Raw genomic sequence first — 11,717 nt, forward strand, 5'->3', positions numbered from 1 at the left:
GGGCTCCTGGGCCCGCCTGCCTGTTGCGGGGTCGCCGGGCACGTGGATGTGCCCGCGTCGATGCCGCCGCCGGGGGGGACGCTTGTTCCTCCCGGCGGTGCGCTCTCTTTTTTCCCCTCTGTGGCGGGGGACAGAATACGCCCACGGTAATCCCTGCCTGTCGTAAGAGGCGACTAAAAGGGACTGTTGGGATCGCGGGACTGTGGCACCCGCGGTCCGGTGGGGGGGGAGCTCTCGCTTCCCCCACCACAGAGAGGGCGCTCCGCCGTCCACTGGCGGAGCGGGCGCTGGGGAGGTACCGGTTGTGTTCGCAAGAGATCAAGACAAACAATGATGACTGGAAGCAATAAATTAAGAATATGACTCACTAGCAGAAAATAACACTTGGAAATTAGTCCCTAGGCCAAATAACAAAAAGGTTCTTACAAATAAATGGGTTTTTAAGTTGAAGAAGAAGGAAGACGGCTCCATCGAAAGGCACAAGACAAGATTGGTCGCAAGAGGACATGAACAAAAATATGGAATCGACTTCAAAGAGGTATTTGCCCCAGTGGCAAGGTATGCAACTATTCATACCCTTCTCGCCGTTTCAGTCGAAAAGCAAATGCGAGTACATAAATTAGATGTAAAATCTGCATACATCCAAGGAGAGTTACAAGCTGAAATTGATATGAAACAACCCGAGCTATTCTCCAACGGCAACAAAGGTGAGGTCTGTCAATTACATAAACCCCTATATGGCCTAAAACAGTCAGGCAGAGCATGGTATGAAAAATTAAATAACCATTTATCGAGTATGAATATGAAAAACTTCTCATCGAATCCATGCATATTTGTCACCAATAATTGCAATAAGTTGGTAATAATAATAACCTACGTCGACAATCTATTAGTCGTATCAAATGATTTGAAGGAATTAAAGAAAGTAAAATGAAAGCTCAAAAATAAATTTAAAATGAGAGACCTAGGACCCGTCAATAACATTCTAGGTATGAACGTTACCAGAGAGAGCTGGTCAGGGAAAATCACATTGAATCAAAGGAAGTATATCAATGGACTCTTGGAAAAGATTGGAATGGAAGTAGCAGAAGACAAAGAAGGAAACATGCCATATAGAGAACTAGTGGGTGGACTAGTATACCTAGCAAAAGCAACACGACCAGACATAGCCTATGCAGTCAGCTTATTAAGTAGTCATTGCGCTGACCCAAAATTAGTACACTGGAAAGAAGCAAAAAGAGTCTTGAGATACCTATGAGGAACCATGGACTAAAAAATAACATATGACAAGACAGGAAGTCAATTACATGGATACACCAATTCTGACTGGGCAGTAGATTCTGAAGACAGAAAATCGTATCCCGCAAACGTAATCATCCTAGCACGAGGACCAATCAGCTGGGCAACAAAGAAAGAGAAGACAGTGGCTTTGTCTACTATGGAAACCGAATATATGTCACTTACAGAAATAGCAAAAGAGGTAATCTACCTTAGAAGAACATTAGAACATATGAAACTGAATGACTTCAATGACAACATAGTAGGAGCAAGCATATAGACATTAAGTACCACTTTTGTCGTCAAGCACGTGAAAACGGGGAGATATACATTGAATATATATGCACTGAACTAATGATTACGGACATACTAACCAATCTATTACTAAAAATTAAATACCAAAAATGCGTAAAATTGTTAGGGCTGCGCGAATATATATAACCTTGAATACTAGATTAATTCGTAATACGTAAAAGATCTTTAAGATTAGTAATATTATAAATCTAATAAGTATTAATATAGATAACACACATCATCATTCCAGAGTTCATAGGCATCGTACTAAATATAAAATTATACAACTCTGACGTAGAAAGCATGTCGATACAGAGGGTGTTGTACAGTAAATCGCCAAGCTCTCTATGTATTATATAGTCAATGATCGATACTAAAGGCAACGCTGAGTTGCTCATCTAGACTATTCATCTTGTATTGGTATATGTATTGATAAGCCGGTAGAAGCACGTGTTTTCATACGATTACCGCGACCAAAGTATTAGTGTAAATTACAATAATTATTGTAAAATAGAGGGTGTCTCAAAAATGTCTCTTTTTCAGGAAATGAGGGGTTCCTGGGATGATTTGAAACTTTCACCTTAGCGAAAATGTTATCCGAGGCTTTGTTAACGAGTTATTAACGAAAAACCCCGACTAATCAGAGCACGAGTTTGCCAGCCGAGTTCCCGCGCTAGCGGTGGCTACACGCTACGCTTGTACTATGAAGCTCCGAACAACCAAGTCGGCATGCATCCTAGGAAACCGCGTATAATAGCAAATAAGACAAACATAACAAATCTAACTTCTTATCATCTTTCGTTTGACATTTAAAGTGATGAATGAATTAAACATAAATGTAAGAAAATCATGTGTAACGTAAAAAGACGAATACACAATTATTTTTTTTAAACAGAATCTTTAAGAAGCCCGAAGAAAAATGTAGGTACGGAAACTTGCAGAATTATTGCCTAGAAAAAGTCTTATATAGCTTGCGTTAATTTAAAAAAATAATAATCAACAGTAAATTGAATAGAACTAACTCTTCCGGAAAGTCACCTGCAGCTTGCAGACCTGTGTCAGTAGGTCACTGTTCCGATCCTGGTCATCGACGACCGAAACGGTTTATGGTAGGGTACCACAAAGTCCACAGGCGATCCCAGGTATACCTCACCAGCCGAAGTCAAGGGTTGCACTTCTGCAAAGCACGTGTTTTCCTAGTTCGCTGGTTTATTTTTACCTAAATCTTGTTGCCACGGTGGGAGTGAACTCACACTGCAACGATGAGAAACTACTTGGGAGTAGAGGAAGCCTTTCCGGAAAAATTCTGTGAATCGGTTAGGAATCGAGCGACAGAGATGTTCAGTTCACGGGAGTGTTACGCCATGTTCTAGTGGTACGAACAGAATAACGGATATGCGCCTGCTGCTGTGCAAGCGTTTGGCCACGTGAAACATCTGATAAGTTGAAAAGAACCGGCCCGTTTCGGGGCCATCAATTTTCCTAACGTAGAAATAACACGTTCGATTAAAAATTCATTAAGTGATTGTGTCGGGTCGTCAGTGTTTGTGGTCGTGCAGTGAAGTGAATACATATTCGGTGGAAGAACTCAGTCGCACTTGACGTTACAACCCTTAATTTCGGCTGGTGAGGTATACCTGCGATCACCTGCGGACTGGGCGATACCGTGCCATAAACCGTTTCGGTCGTCGATGACCAGGGTCGGTACAGTGACTAACTGACACAGGTCTGCAAGCTGCAGGTGAATTTCCGGAAGAGTGAGTTCTATTCAATCTATTGTTGATTATTTTTTTAATTTAACGCAAGCTATATATGACTTTTTCTCGGCAATAATTCTGCAAGTTTCCGTACGTACATTTTTCTTCGGGCTTCTTAAAGATTCTGATTAAAAAAATAATTGTGTATTCGTCTTTTTACATTACACATGATTTTCTTACATTTATGTTTTATTCATTCATCACTTTAAATGACAAACGAAAGATGATAAAAAGTTAGATTTGTTATGTTTTTCTTATTTGATATTATACGCGGTTTCCTGGGATGCATGCCGACTGGCTTGTTCAGAACTTCATAGTATATACAAGTGTAGCGCGTAACCACCGCAAACTCGCGCTTTTCGTTAATAGCTCGTTAACAAATCCGCAGATAACATTATCGCTAAGGAAAAAAAGGTTTTAAATCATCCCAACAACCCCTCATTTCCCGGAAGAGAAAAATTTGTGAGGTAACCTGTATATCTCGTGACATGTTATAAACGTGTTGTGCTCATTCGCTAACCTAAATTTAACAATTAGGACTTGTGTTCATTATTTGGCGGGTACTATCTACCTTGGAAGTTATGAACACTTTTGTTATCACCTTGTATACACACATTGTTATCATTAAACTTCATCATCATTAGAATCATTAGGTTCATTTGGCGAATATCGACGTAAGGGAAAAATTTACTTTGTTATTGGTACTATTAAGTTCGAAATAAAAAGAAAACCTCAATAAACTTCCTGAAACTTTTTAATATACGTGTATGTACTGAATATTAGAAGATGAGATATTCTGTATGTGCATACAATCTACAGTTTAGTTTTATTAATTTACAAGGAAGGTTTCCCTTCCCGTGGGATTGTAGAGGGCATCGAGTTACACAAGAAACACTTTTGTTATCGGCCGACTCTCACGTTAACGGGGTGAACCCACCCCTTAAAATTTGCCACATTTTTCGTTTTTTTAGTATAACTTGTTGACCATAAGAGCTAGGAAGAAAATTTTAATGGAACAATGAATGATATTAAAGAACCTATTAGACTACAAAATAAAAAATTATATATATACATATCTATATGAGATACATATAGATATACCTACGTATATGTATAAACAATAAACGTATGTTACATAACTGTAGGGTAATTTTCTATATGTATATGTGATATTGATTATTTTGTATTCACTGTGAACGTCGTGTCGTTTTGTGTTCATTGCCGCCGTGAAGAGTTGAGTTGTCTATAACAACAGGTAGTTTGTTGCATCTGTGAGAGAGACTGAGAGAGAATAATTTGGTTGTGAGTGCGAGGAAGAATAGAATGGATTATGTAAATGCCGATCATATTTTGAGTAGTGTTTTTCTAGCAAATAGAGACGGACGCTATAGAAAACACGGACGGTATAACTTTGACGAACTATAATAATATATTTAATTATAGTGTTTCATATTGTATTTGTGAATTATAAAGTTAAAGTGTTTAATAAATTAATTATCCTATTTGTGCATAATTCTACTATCTCTGATCCTACATAACTACGTATTTCAAATGATTTATTTCACAGATTTAATAAATAAATCAATTTACATTGAATAGACATTTTGTATTTTACGAATATTTGTGTCTAGGATATCATTTCTCTTGCATACATTTTTACTTTTTTTAGATATAGCGAGAAGCCATGCAAGATAACAAAGTGGTACTTTAACAAGAAATGTAGCATTTTATGATTTATCTAACCATTGACAATAATTAAAGAAAATCTTTCGTATTACAAATAATACGTATTGTTACGACGCATTTTGCGTCAAGCCCCCTCCGGTCCAAAATTTGACTCGGGCGCGGAAGAACCGAGAACCGGACCGCCCTCCGCCGCGTCTCACTCGCACCAATGTAACATCTAAGTCCTCCTGGAGGATTCTTAGGGAAATAGTACCGAACAGACTTGAACTAATCGCGTGGTAATCTTGCGCCGAGATACCGCTCGCGCTTTCAGGGCCGTACCGATCGGGGTCAGTACGAGACGCAGAACGCTGGTCTATCTTCGTGCCCACAGACTCTGCTACAGGAATCCTGTCGAGTGGCCGCTCAACCGGATAACGGGTCCTATCCCAGGGGGATAGGACAAGAAGAAAAGGGCCCTCCCCCACAACGAGCACAAGACTCGTGAGGCGCTTGGTCCGTCGAAGGGGCAACACATAACAGACAGCAAGACTGGTATCGGCGATCCGGACGTTTTCCTTCGAAGAGGGACCCCAAAATGGAGGAAGCAGGTTGAGGAGGACCCGTCAGGAGCCGCAGCAATCACGTAGGAGGGTGTCAGACTGGACTGCTCACACAGGGGAAGGAATCTCCAAGGCCAGGGAATCCTTCCACGTCGCGTCGTCCCTGAGCCGTAAGGAGCTGGGCTCCGCAAGAGTCGAGGGGGGTACGCGGAGAGCAAAGGTATCATAGTGGGGGGCCCGCTATGTCCTGCTGTCGCGTAACGAGCCCCGAAATCGTCACTTGAGCGGCAGTCGTTAGTTAAGACAGACCTGCGCAATTTGTGGCCCGCGGGCCAAAATCGATAATCGCCCCTACCGGCTTGCTCTTTCAGCCGAGGGGAATGACCCCCCTCCATATACACAAGAAGCCCGACGATATAGAGGCAAGAAAGCGTGTGTACATGCTCTGACTGTCCCCACTTCTGACGCTCCAGAAATTCCTACCCGCACGTACCTCTTGCCCCGCGATCGCATCGCAGCGCAAGCGAGTAGTGGGGTATGGACTGAGTGATGGTGGGGACCGCGTCGTCTGGCGAAATGATCCGCGGGCCACATGTTGGACAGGCCTGGTTAAGAAATATCAAATCGCGCGTGGGGAATGAGGGTAGCGAGCGGCGGGTGATAGAGACGAGTACCGGTCGCAATGTCAAGCGAAAAGCGAGAGGGAAGGGAATATCGCACTTCCGCAAGTAAGCCTTCTCATTTGGTTTCCGGGGAGCAATCTAGATCTCGTCCACCAGAACAATGCCACGGTAGACAATCTAACGTCTCATCTCGCTATCGGACGCGCGGAGAATCACGTGTTTGTCGGAAAATAGAATATCGAAACTACCGAGCAGATTTCCTCCAGGGCGCGATATCATAATGCGAATGCCCTCAAGTCATTATAATTTTGCAAGGAAGACCGTCGGTGGTCCCGGGCCACCGAAATAACGAACGTACCGAAATTCGGTTATATCGAAGGCGCGGGTCGCGACGATAGTCGTCCGTCGGCTAGTTATATTCTTTTTGTTTTGTTATTCTAATTACCACCTGTTGTAACGCGGTTTCATAAGAGGCAGGCGGGAGAAGTATAATAAATTGTTATTTGATTTGTTAAACGGTCCCGAGAAGCATTCTGTGATCTCTCTTTATTGTTTTTATCGTCCAACGGGGACTCCTGTCGCGAGGATAGTCTATCGTTACGGTATTTGCGGACCATGGCCACCTTTCTATCGAGCAATCCAGCGGTGGTTGCTTTCTTCCCGGCCAGTCGGTGGATTTCGGCCCTATTGGAGGGGACAGGTTTCGGTCCGGTATGCGGGGAATATCGGTCGGTACTTAAAATAGTACCTGGCGCCCGGAAAACGGAGGCAAAAACTTACTGGGAGGCGACCGTTGGCGAGGGGCCGGGAGGAATCACTTTGTTCGTGCCGTGTAACGGTCGCGCGACTGGCTGAAATCGTGCGGCCGTTACGCGGCACGAACAAAGTGCTTCCCCCCCGGCCCCTCACCGTCGGGCGCGTCCCCGCGAGCTCCGCCGACCTTTTTCCGGGCCCCAGGTACGATTTCACGTACCGGCCGATATTGCCCGAATATCGGACCGAAACCTGCCCCTACAATGGGGCCGAAATCCACCGAACGACCGGGAAGAAAGCACCCACCGACGGATTTTCTACAAAACTAGGGTTCCCAGGGTTCGCAAATATCGGAACGATAGACTCTCCTCGCGACAGGAATTGCCGTAGGACGACACAGACAAATAAAAGAAATCGAAACCACCTCTTGGGATCGGTTAATAGATCGAATAACAATTTATTAAAAGTTCTCTCGCCGGCCTCTTACGAGACCGCGTTACAACAGGTGTCGGCACTTTCAACAACGGAATAACAGTTCGACGGTCGACTATCGTCGCGGTCCGCGCCTTCGGTATCACCTGATTCCGGTACGATATTCTATTTTTCGCTATTAGTCTTACTTTCATGAGATGATAAGGTTATTGTCCCGAGAAATCAGCCACCGCGTCAGTGTACTCCGACAGGAGGTATGGTGTTCGAGACTTACGAGGTCTGATCAAAAAGTTCCAGGACTTTTCGAATTGCGCGCCTTCACGTTAACGTGCAGGGTTGGATTCGCGCTCATTTTTTAGCGGGAACCTTCCTGAGTAACCTCCTTTTTTTTTGTTGCTCTAACCTTCTCCAAACCGATGTTGCAGCTGTTTTAGTAAAGCCTCTTTTTCATGTTCCGCGTTTTTTGTGATGGACGTGAAGGCAGAGCAGCGTGTTTGCGTGAAATTTTGCGTAAAATTGGGCAAATCGTTCACGGAAACTTTTCAAATGCTTCAGAAAGGCTTTGGTGATGAAGTGATGAGTCGTTCACGGTGTCACGAGTGGTTCAAACGGTTCAAGGAAGGCAGAACATCAATGGAAGATGACCCTCGTTCAGGAAGGCCTTCAACCTCAACTGACGATTCTCAAGTGGCCAAAGTGAATGCCCTTGTGCGTTCCGATCGTCGTTTGACGATTCGAGAGATGGCAGAGGAGTGCCACATCTCATTTGGGTCATGTCAGGAGATTTTGACCCAAAAATTGGAGATGAGAAGGGTTGCAGCCAAGTTCGTTCCACGACTGATGACAGAGGTTCAAAAAGCGCATCGCCTGGAGGTTTGTCAGGAGCTCTTGGAAATGGCCAGTTCCAATGAAAACTTCTTGAAAACCATCATCACAGGTGACGAGTCTTGGGTTTATGGCTACGACGTAGAAACCAAGGTGCAGTCGTCCCAGTGGAAGTCAAAAAACTCACCAAGACCAAAAAAAGCTCGCCAGGTGAGATCGAACGTCAAAGTGATGCTCACTGTTTTCTTTGATTCCAAGGGAGTCATTCATCACGAATTCCTCCCACAAGGTGAGACAATCAACCGATTTCGTTATCTTGACACCCTGAGAGCTTTGCGCCAAAAGATTCGGCAGAAGAGGCCAGAATTGTGGGCGACAGGCGAGTGGTTTTTCCACCACGACAACGCGCCCTGTCACACCGCGCTCCTCATTCGCCAGTTTTTAGCCAAAAACGCCATGACAACCCTTCCCCAGCCCCCCTATTCACCTGACCTCGCTCCATGTGACTTCTGGCTGTTCCCCAAACTGAAGTACCCGATGAAAGGACAGCGGTTTCAGACGATAGAGGAGATCAAGGAAAAAACGCGGGAACAGCTGAACAGCATCCCTGAAGAAGACTTTTACAGACGCATGGAACAGTGGAAACACCGGTGGGAGAAGTGTATTCGCTCCCAAGGGGAATACTTTGAAGGCGACAAATTGGAATAATTTAAAAAAAAATGTATAAAGAGTTATTGAGAAAGTCCTGGAACTTTTTGATCAGACCTCGTACGTCGTTAAAAAAATCAGACAACAATTTCTGGTCTCAATACAGAGTTGTCACGAGGGAAAGGAAGTTGATGCCTCCTTTGGTGGACGGTAATATTCCATCGGGGACATTAACCTCAGATATAGACAAGGCAGATGCACTTGCTCGTGCTTTCGCAACGGTTCATAGCAATATCGGCAATCTCAATTCATCTCACGAACAGGCTGTTGCCACGTTTTGTAACGCACTCGATCAATTGAATCCAATCAATCAAAATGCTGCCTTGAGAATCGAACCGGGCGAAATCGCGTCGGTTATCAGAGCGTTAAAAAACAAAAAAGCTCCTGGTCACGATAGGATAACGGCTCCAATGCTCAAGCAGTCGTCACATCGGGTCACGCTGCAGATCTATTATATCTTCAACTCCTGCATAAAATTCTCATACTACCCCGAAGCCTGGAAAATTGCCAGGGTCATCCCTATACATAAGGTTGGAAAGCCCACGGATCGGATCGAGAGCTACCGACCAGTGAGCCTCCTCTCATTACTTGGTAAAGTATTTGAGCGCTGCTTAATCAAGCATCTCTTAAAGCATCTGGAAAATAATAATGTTATAATTAACCAGCAGTTTGGATTTCGTTCGAAACACTCCACAACTAACCAGTTAACTAGAGTGGCTCAAATCATTAGTCACCAACTAAATGTTGGGAGGCTTACTGGGGCGGTGCTTCTCGATCTGTCTAGGGCTTTTGACTCGGTATGGCATCGTGGTCTGTTATACAAGCTGGCCAAAATAAATTTGGACATAGTCTTTGTCAAATTGATAAAATCATATCTCACCTCTCGTAGGTGTTTGTGGTAATCAATGCTGCAGAATCTGAACTCTATGATGTGGAGGCGGGGGTGCCGCAGGGCTCTATTTTCGGTCCTTTTTTGTTTAACATTTACATCAACGATATTCCGATCGTGGCGCGTTCTGAATTAACTTTATATGCCGATGACACCGTAATCATGATGGACTCGGGGCGCGTGAGCCTTCTGCTCAGTCGCCTACAGGCCTATCTCGACCAGATTGTTGAATATTTTCAGGAGTGGAAACTTACGGTTAACCCCGCTAAGACAATTGCGACCATCTTCACTCGAAGAAGGACTAATCTGTACAGGGACTCCCTGTCCATTCAGGGTATCAGCATCCCGTGGTCCAAGGAGGTAAAATACCTAGGGGTCGTGTTCGATAGGGGACTGTTTTGGGGTCCGGCGGTGCTCGACAGGTTGGCGAAAATGAGGGCGGTGGCCGGTGCGTTACATCCGCATATTTGCCGTAACTCGCGGTTAAATCTCAATCTCAGACTCACCATGTACAAACTCTGTATTAGGACTGTATTGACGTATGGAGTGCACGTACGGGCGGCAGCCGCAAAATGTAACATCAAAAAATTGCAGACGGCGCAAAACCGTATTCTTAAAATCATCTTAGGTAGACCTATCGATTACTCGACAGTAAAGTTGCATGGTGAGGCTGGGGTTGAGTTAATAATACCATAAATAGAGTCACTTATTAGTAGATATAATGTAACTAACCATGCTAATCCGTTGGTGCGGCGCACCGGTGAATATCGGCCGGAGCAAATACCTTACAAGGTGTCGGTAAGATTTCCGCTGTCTGTCGAGCATTGCCTCCCCCGTATGCTAGCGATCCCCGCTAGCGCGGGTTGCGTCATGGCTGATCAGCTGACTGGTCTTGCTTCTTTTCTCTACCGCGCATGCTTGGTGGGCATCGGCCCGCATGTCTCTGAGTTCCTGGCTCAATATCATCCTCGTTGCGCTTTTGCATGCACATAATACGGGTGCTTGCAACTCCCCCCTCCCCCACTTACTCATGGTTTTGGAGGGGGATGGCTGTGTTTTCTGCTTCTCTACAACTAGAGTTTTTGATGTGTGGGTTTTTTGTAAATTTTCCCATATACACCTTCTTGAAATAACATAAGTAAATTTTGATTGCAGGTAACACCAATTAAACATATTGACTTTCGCTGGTATGGGGGCGTCTCGCTAATAACTCCCAGGAACGGCTCACGCAAACCAAGGAATGTTTAAAAAAAAATATACTATTTTTCGCTATTACGCGGTCTACGACCGCTCGAGATGTTTCTTACGAAGATTACAGAGGCGCGGTCGGACGGTACTACGATACCGTCGATAACAGAGTGTAATACAAGGACTTGAGCGGCAGGCGCGTTGCTTTTGCGTCCTGGAGGAAAGCTGCCCGGAATTCTCGATGTTATTACTCCCGATGAACCACCGTGGTTTTCCCGCGCGCGTTAGCGAGATACGATATTAAACTTTCGGTCGCGACATAATCGGGCGAACAAGATCTAGATTGCCGTACGAGCACAGAAGAGAGAGCTCACTTACAGATGTCGATATTCCTCCTCACGGCCTCGCTCCCTTCCGGGTTCCTGTACCCGCGCGCTACGCAACCGACAACCTTCCGCGATAATACGGGCCACTCAAGTGACGATTTCGGGGCTCGTTACGCGACGCGAGGACCTAGTGGGCCTCCCACTAGGCAGTCCTATTGCCCCTCGTACCCCCGGTGACTCCTGCGGAGCCATGCTGCTTCGGCCCAGGGACGACACGCCAAGGAAGGATCCCCTGGCCATGGAGATCACTTCCCTTGTGTGAGGAGCCCAGTCTTACACCCTCCTACGTGGTTGCTGCAACTCCTCACGGGTCCCCTGCCTCCTGCTTCCTCCATCGTGGGGTCCTTCTGCGGAGG

Source organism: Dufourea novaeangliae, unplaced genomic scaffold (assembly GCF_001272555.1).
Source record: "Dufourea novaeangliae isolate 0120121106 unplaced genomic scaffold, ASM127255v1 scaffold582, whole genome shotgun sequence".
NCBI lineage: Eukaryota > Metazoa > Arthropoda > Insecta > Hymenoptera > Halictidae > Dufourea > Dufourea novaeangliae.